The sequence below is a fragment of the Sinocyclocheilus grahami genome, unplaced genomic scaffold (assembly GCF_001515645.1).
Source record: "Sinocyclocheilus grahami isolate Dianchi unplaced genomic scaffold, SAMN03320097.WGS_v1.1 scaffold542.1, whole genome shotgun sequence".
Lineage (NCBI taxonomy): Eukaryota > Metazoa > Chordata > Actinopteri > Cypriniformes > Cyprinidae > Sinocyclocheilus > Sinocyclocheilus grahami.
The window spans coordinates 350,559-359,911 of NW_015505721.1; positions in this window are offsets into that span (position 1 = coordinate 350,559).

Genomic DNA, 9,353 nt, shown 5'->3' on the forward strand with positions numbered 1-9,353 from the left:
AAATTTTTACATGCATTTACATGTATATATTTATATTCATATAATTTATATCATATATAAATATATTTAATATATAAACGTAACATATTTTTCTTAAATATATACATGCATGTGTGTGTGTGTATATATACATAATAAATATACAAAGTACACACACATATATTATGTAAACAAACACTTTTATTGTGGATACGATTAATCGCGATTAATCAGCACTACTTTATATATATATATATATATATATAGCAAATTACACTTTCTCTAATTTCTCTAAATTCACTAATTCTCTAAATTACACTAGAGTACTTTCTCTAATTTAGAATAATAATTAGAGTACATCTGAAATCTGAGTCTACTTAAATTTTTTTAATTTCTAATATATAATAGTATATATATCAACTGAATGAGAAAGCAATCTTACCGCAGATGACTACAAACTGACAGGCTGTCTCCTTAGCACAGCAAGAAGTGCCCTTTTATTATGATGTGCTAGAGCAGCAGAAATCACCCTCTTTATTTGGACATGCAATTCTATTCAAACCTTAATCATGTCACACTATCTTTATCTTTCTATAGCCTCGGAAATTCAAAAGCTAATTGAATGTGTCACCAGGATCAGGTAACAATGTTCAAAGATCTGGATTTAAATATGCATGCCTGCATATCCTTTGTTTTTTGTCTCTAATAATAAACCTCTAATTCATTCTTCTTCAGGACAGGACTGATAACAGACACTGTAAATATCATTTGTAATGTAAACGTAGTTAAAATCATGAAGGAAATGTTCAACGTTGGAAAATATGTCAAGGGTTGAGCTTCATCACATAATCAAGCACCTCAACACCCAAATCCTTGTCAAGTGCAAGTCATCTTTTTTTCCACTGACGTCTTTTTATGAAACAGACACTTTTACATGGACTGTTTGACTGAACGCCCACTAATTTTGTGGGCGTTCTGTTACACTGTGGAAGCTTCTGTCACGAAAACAAATTCCTCATATGTGTAAACATACCTGGCAATAAAGCTCATTCTGATTCTGATTCTGATTTTGTCTTGTCCTGTGAATTTTTGCGATGGTCTTCTCTGCATATCATATCAGTAACTCCTAAAGCTTTAAAGCACAATGGGAACGTTCGTTGTCATGTTAAGAACACCTTAAATCCTTCTCCAAACATTCACTTCCGTTTTCAAGGACAGATGCTCAGCTAATTATTCTGAGCACTTGCTCCTCCAGACCCAAAAATACCACCTACAAAGCTCAGTGTGATGCACTACACAATTCTTCAACTGTGTTAATCTGTCAGAACGTTTGTTTGACATTTATGCTGGAAATCCTTGGTGGAGGACACTAACTGCAAGACAAGTCCTTTACATCTGTGAGCGGACTAATATTAAACCTAGGGTAGCTCTTCTAGGAAAAACATTTGGGAACAAGAGGTAGGCTACAATGTTTTCTCAATGTAAAGTGTGAATTGTGACTGTCCTCTTAAAACGATGTGGGAAAGCATTTGGAAAATGACATACTGTGTTGTACTCGAGCATATTCTCTTCAGTTCTGCAGAGTAGGCTACAGTGTTCTATTGCAGCATCTGTGCTTTTTAAGAGAGATTTGTAAATAGGGTTTGATAAGAACTGCTTGAGTTTAGGGGTGAAGTGTGCTCCTGTTTAACTGAACAATGGAAGACAGAGACATGTTTGGAAACAATCATTATTTGTCACAACCCCATTTGATGAAGAGAAAAAACACCTTCCAAAGAGGAATGACAGCATACAAGCGCCTCTATATTCTCTCTTCTGATCATTAAGGAGATCTCTGATGCGTGACATCCCAGAAATAGCCCCATGAGAGTGAGCTTTGATCCTGTTTAACATGTTCGGAAGCCGGGACTTTGATGAGTGTGTTTTGACGCAGGATGCCAAAAGGATACTGTGACAGATGGCCGAGGAGCCTGCAGAGCTGTTATTGACGTGAGAATTGGACTAAAATCAAGGGAATTGTGGCTAACTGAAAGAAAAACATATTTACTTCTCTATTTATTTTTTGCACATTAATCTGGGCATTATATTGACTATATATCAATGTGTGTATAAAGTCACGCATTGATGTTGGACTAAAAGTCCTTGGTGTCTTTTTATCCGTTTAGTTCATTTAGATCACATATTTTACACTGATTCTTGAGAAGTGGGACAAAAGAGGGTGCAAAATTGAAAAAAATAAAACCTTGTACTCAGACAAATGAAACTACATTTATGAATCTTATGTGCACTAAGCTACTGAGCTATGCTTTGATGCAACCTCCCGACTTTTCTCTTTTTTATCAAAATGTGCTTTGTACCTTGGACTGTGTATAAATATAATTTCAACTTTATCTTTAACAGCGATCAAGAGGTTCATCTGACGGAGGTGGCATAGACCTGACAGAGTTGACACATCTGACGGTGGTGATGAAACCCTAAATTGTAGTGGGCATGTCATTGTTTATAAAAGATTCACATTTCAGTATTTTGATATATCTTTGGAACACAAATGATCTATTTTCTCTCATCTCAGAACAGTATGTCTGCTGTGCATCTGCTATGGTAACAAGGTAACTTTTAAAAACAGTCATATGAACAAAGAAAACAATTAGTTGTTTACCTCTATTTGTTTACATTCACCCGGATCGTAACATTCACATTTAAACATCTTAACAAACGCTCCAAAAATGATCAGAACCCATATGATCAGAATACCCTTACGAAAAAGAAGTTTATTCAAGTGTGCTATTAGTATACTTCTTTTAAACTAAAAATAGGAAAGTATACTTTTAGTCTACTTTTTATGTACTTCTCAGAAATGGGCTTTATGTACTTCTCAGAAGTATACTTAAAATGACATTTAAGTATACTTATACTTAGAAAAAGTCTAAATATATTTGAGCTATACTTGTGTTCCTAGAATCCGTGTTTTCATTGTTATACTGTAGGGCGCGCTAGTACACATCTTCTGTACCGAGTAGTTTACTGAGACTATACTTCAAAGTGTACTAAAAATGCTACTACAAGTATTTAATTAGTAAGCTATCAGTATACCTATAAGTTCACTTTTAGTATAGTTGCAGTACAAACTAAACATTTTGATGTACACTAGTCGTGTACTCAAAGTTTACTACTGTTATACTGAAAGTATACTTTTATATACTAGAAAGTGGGCCAATTTAGTCCCAAGGAGTATTGAAATAGTACACTTACAAGTATACTACTAGTACACTGATATTTGTATGCTTGCTACATAAAGTATACTTAAAAAATATACTTGAACTTTACTTAAGTATACTTACTAAAATAAACTTGAAGTATACTACTTTTTGGTAAGGGCACAAATGAACTGTATTATGTATAGATATGTTTTATCCAGTGTTTTGTGTTCCCTCAGTCTTATGTTGTTCCCTCAACCCTAACTCTCCTAGAAGTGATGACTATCAATCCACAAAAGCAATGCTGTCAGGTCACATATTTAGCATTTATACATCATTAGAAAAATATATATATTTTTTAATATCATTAAAAATGACTCGAAAACCACAAAATATGATGACTTCACGTTGAATGTCAGCTCCGTCATTGGCCCGTCGCCAAAAAGTTGATTTATTTGTTTGTTTGTTTGTTTGTTGGACGGCTCATTTTGGTAACTGCTAAGGTTAAACTGTTGTTAGCTCATTATTATGTATGTACAGTGTAATTTTAAGGCACGAGTAATAGCACATTAGCTTGTGTAAGTTTAAATGCCCAAAAGGTCATGTGATTTTTGTATTCAGCATGTCAAACTTCATGAAGAAATATTAAACGTTGTGTATTTGAGCCTGTTATTAAAATAAAGTAAGGATATCACCTGCTGGCGAACTGTAGTCCCTACAAGCTTGACAAACTGGTGCATGTTACCCTGGAAAACCAAAAAAAGGGTTCTTTGGCTTGTAACAATATAGCAGAACACATTTGGTGCTAAATATAACCTTTGTTTTTATTTAAGATTCCATAAAGAACCATGCTGTGGAAGTGCTACAAAGCTCAAACTCGAAGACGAAAAAACAGCTCAGTTTTATTCAGAAATATATATTTTTTTAAAATATAGAATTTGCTGCAGTTGCTGATATTTACATGGCCAAAAAGTATAATGAAATTCTAATAGCTTGTAATGTAAATCAATGAGATCTTTATAACAGCATAACCAGTTGTTACTCTATATCTCTCAATAATGTCTTAGTAAGATGATATTTAAATATTTTGTCTTATGATTGAAACTCTGTTTTTTCAAACACATAATGTAATGAAGTGCGAGACGATTGAGAAACATGTTGTTTTATTAATGCATTATTATTTATTAAATATTGTTGTCAATGTTTATTTTAATGGGTTTGCTATATCAGCATAGTAACATGTAAAAATACATTCATATGGTGCTAAATACACATGCAGTACTCAGTTTTACTGTATACGACAAGCAACAAGAGGTTTCTGCTCCGTCTCTCTTTCCACCAAGTGTTCTTGATCTGAAAGGAATTAAAGAACCCCCGATCTAACATGTTGTTCAAGCAGAAATGGAAAGTTGTTTGTTTTTGCCTATGGACATATGAAATGATCAAGTAATGTTTGGAATTACCCCAATATGATGATCTTTGACTCGCACTTCGTTTGAATATTCGCATAAAATCTGGATCTGAAACCGACCCTTATCATTTGTCGAAACTGAAAATAAGCATCTGTTAGAGCTCATTTGCATAGAGCTGATTATGAGAGCAGGTGTTTCCTGTGTGTCAGGACTGAACTTCCTGTCCTGAAGAAAATCTCCACAGATTACTGCATCTGATAGAAGACAAACTTCAGCATGAACTTTTTCCAGATTTACATGTTGCCATATCACGTGAATGTCAGGCTATTGGGAGCATTTGATCTCTTACAGTTTAGAGCATAACTTTACTGTATCAAATAATTCAATCATTTTTAATTTGGATTATATCTGTCGTTAACTCACTAGTTCATTTATTAGTCATGTGACCGTCAGTGTGATTCAGCACTATTTTCATATCACATTTGTATCACTTCGTAATAACACACGAGTTGAAATCTTATACTGTACTTTCATTCTTGATTCTTTCATTGATCGTGTGAGTGAAAATTGACTTAATTTTGAAAGTAGTTCATTTTGAATGGTTACAAGCTTAGTTTCTCTGCAGAATCAATAAGAAAACCATTTTAAAACATGCGATTTATTAAACAGGTTGTGAATTATCGTAAGCCAAAATATTTTCTGCAGAAAATGACACAGTTCAAGCTACTGATTCTTTCACTATTTTTAATAGTTTCATGATTTCTATGACACCAGGCCAGGAAATATTATTATGTGCTATCATTAAAAAAATCAAACAGCATATCAAATTCTGAGTTCAGTCGCTGCAGTCAGATTTTTTGATGCTTTTGCTGGTGGGGCAGACAGGGGCCACTTGTGCTTTTAGGGGGCACAATTTTAAAATACTTTAAGTAGCCTATTATTCATTCAGTCATTTTTCACCATGTCATGTATCGCTGCAATCTCTAGAAGTAATCTATAACAATTTAAACTAAAATGAATGTTTCATCATGTTTCATAGCCTATATTTGACAAATAATTTTGTATTGTAGTGTCAAGGGCATCATTTTTGAGGGGGCACGAGTGAAGTGAACAGCAGCCACAAACTGAAATAGGATTATGTCCCTACTGTACTGGGGGAAAAAACAATATAACAGTACATTTTAATGTGTTCCACAACAAATAACATTACAAACTGTAAAACCATTACAAATTTTCTAATGGTGTTTATAGTTTTTTTTTTTTGTTTGTTTCTCAGCAGGGTTTTTTTTTATTTGTTATTTTTATTCAAAATATTCCCAAAATATATCATGAAATATCTCGATTCTCAAATATGTGCAAGTAAATGCATTTTGCACCTTTATAGATTGTATGTTAGTCCTCTAGTAAAGTAGCCTAATAGTGTCACGATGATCTCTGCCTGCACTGATCCTGCCAACCCGGATCAAACTCACCTGCCTGTAGCTTTTAATAGCCTGATTTTGAAGACCTTGATTAGCTGGATCAGGTGTGTTTGATTAGTGTAGAAGCCAGTAAGAGCTGAATGCTGCGTTATGCCGATTTCACACCGCAAGCCTGAGCAGCGCGTGCACCTTTATAGATTGTATGTTAGTCCTCTAGTAAAGTAGCCTAATAGTGTCCCGATGATCTCTGCCTGCACTGAATCCTGCCAACCCGGATCAAACTCACCTGCCTGTAGCTTTTAATAGCCTGATTTTGAAGACCTTGATTAGCTGGATCAGGTGTGTTTGATTAGTGTAGAAGCCAGTAAGAGCTGAATGCTGCGTTATGCCGATTTCACACCGCAAGCCTGAGCAGCGCGTGCGTGCCTGTTGGACGGGCTGGTGTTGTACCCATTTTCGACCCCCTCCAAAATTATTACCCCTCTCATTAAAATCGCTATCTGATTGCCTAATCCTAACCCCACCCCTAATCCTAACCCCTCCCCTCCCCCACACCTAAACCTAAACCTACCAATACTAGGGGGGTAATGATCTGGCAGGGGTCAGAATTGGGCACAACACCGGCACTGGTCAATATAATTGATTTTCAATAGGCTAGCTTTTAAAAACTTGTTAATACCACGTGGTATGGATTATATACTGGAATAAAGACAACAATACACTTCAATAGACATTGAATTGAAACGTTGATATGCAGTGTTGTATATCAAACTTGGCAGATTTAAACAAATGGCCAAAGAGGGCCAAAAAAGGGGTGCACCCCTGGATCATCCAGGCTAGATGTGATGCCCCTGGGAATATGCCAAATTGTCCATAAAGCCTGGGACACACTGCACGATTTTCAGCGGCCCTAGACGAAATATGTTTATTGTTAAACAATCGTGGCTTCTATCAGTGTCCTAGACTCTAAAAAATGCTGGGTTAAAAACAACCCAGTGCTGGGTAAAATAGGGACAAACCCAGCAATTGGGCTGTTTTGACCCAGCGGTTGGGTTAAATGTTTAACCCAACATTCTGGGTAGTAACCCAACCACTGGGTCAAAACAACCCAATTGCTGGGTTTGTCCCTATTTTACCCAGCACTGGGTTGTTTTTAACCCAGCATTTTTTAGAGTGTACATTGTACAGTGAGAGAGGTTCAAAGACGGCCATTGTCACCGTCTTGCGAACAATGATAGGCTACGATAATTTTCTGAGCGTCGGAAATTCAGCATGATCATCGGAGAATGTGCCAGCCAAAAATGCAACATGAAATGATGTGTTGATCAACGCGACATGACGTTAAAACTGCTTACCTCAATCTTTTCCCTTCCTCTTTTGCAGCTTCTTTTTTTCAGCACAGATAAAAAGTAAAACCTTTTTTATTGAAAAAAACCCAAAACAATAGCAACTATTGTCAAATCATAATACAGCAACAATAACAATCCAGGGCCATTCAGTCTTTCAGTCCAGAGAAAGTCCTTCAGCAAAGCCATTGTTGCAAAGCCATCAATAGATTGAAAATACATTTTTATTTCAAGTTTAAATATTAAAAAGAGAGAAAAAAATACATTTATGAATATGATATTTGGCTAACAGGAAAATAAGGTTTATGAAATAAGTATCACTTTAATTTTCACATCAATGAAAACAATTAAATTTCTAAGCATATTTAAAATTAGGATTTACCTGACACTTGATAAAATCAAAAATGTCACACCAAAATATCGTTATGCAAGAGTAATTTCAAAATAAACGTAATGTTTCAGGTTTCTCTAAACCGAAAGAACAGTTGGTATATATATCGTTCTTAAGTCTTATCTTGGTAAAATCTAAGAATCAACTTAAATGTAATTTATCTCATTTTGGTAGTTGTGAGATAATGGCCAGACTTTCTTCAGGGAATATCACTTCCAAAACCATTCCAGTAGGAGATACATAAAGCACTGAAACACACTCCTTCTGAAACAAAAGTGAAAGTGTGTTTCACTTTCAAAAGGCCCTGTTTACTTACAAATGTTTTGCACAGATCCCCTGAGTGACAAGAGATTTGAAAAAAAAAAGACCTCTAAAGAGCATGAGAACTCCATGTGGCACTGCTTCAGCAACAATTGCAAACTCTTTTGGACAAACAGGAATATTCCATTAACTAAAAAGGCAGTTTTTACAGATTGAATTACAGATTGAACCAGTTTGATTGAAACCCATTTGATTGATCCCATTTTAAACCAATTTTCAAAGAAAGGGGATTTGTGTAATACAGTAAATTCTTATTATCCCAGATTAGATATGACTAATGAACAGAACATTTGGAATATTACTATCACTAATGATTTTATATAGTCCATACTAATTGAAATCTCAATACATTGTAGTTTACAGAAAAAAAAATAAAAAAACGTCCAAAAACACTAAAAAAAAAAAAAAAACATTGCAGTACATTAACAGCATGTTTGCTACACTATTTATTGAATATGTTTTATGTTATTTATTTTTTTTAGAGTTTTTAGACTGGTTTTTAAATTAATTAAACTTTTTTCATTTTTTTTAACACACAGAACTCAACACAATCATGAATATTAAATGGAACACTAATGGAAGTGATCTCAATTTTACAATGTAGAAAATCAACAATGCTTCACAGAACAGGTCATGAGTGACAAATTCTATTTAGAATTTATTTTGGGTCTGTTAAAAGACTGTGTTTAGCACCAATGATGAAATGTTGAATTGAAATGTTACATAATGTAAGGGATCAGAGTCATGTAACACTAATACATTTGTTAAAAGCTGCCAAGGTTAGAAAATAATGTGTACTGTACATTATAAATATATTTCATTCAATATATATTAAAAAAAAAAAACATGTCGTTCTTGCAAATCATAGAACATCTTTCATAATATATAGTTCAAGTGGTTTTGTAACATAACCTTTATAGACATATTGAAATTTTTCTATTAGGAATTTGAATTTCAGAAGGGTGTTCCACTTCCGTAAAGCCATTTAGTTTGGTCTGTTCTCTCTTTGTAATGAACACAAACAATACACTCATTACGATCAGCAGCAGCAGAATAACAGGGATCAACGTGAAGCATCCATGGCATCTGTATGCTGACTCTCCTGGCCTCTCACTCTTATCTGTACAAAGAAATTGAATTAAAATGCTAATTAGTTTTAGACACAAATGTTGTTGATGATTCATAAGAATTTTAAATGACGTGTTTTTGAAAGTCCTTACCCGAGTAGAGCTGGATCGCTCTCCTGATGTCTTGTCCCAGGGCTTTGTTGTGCAGTATGAACGTCA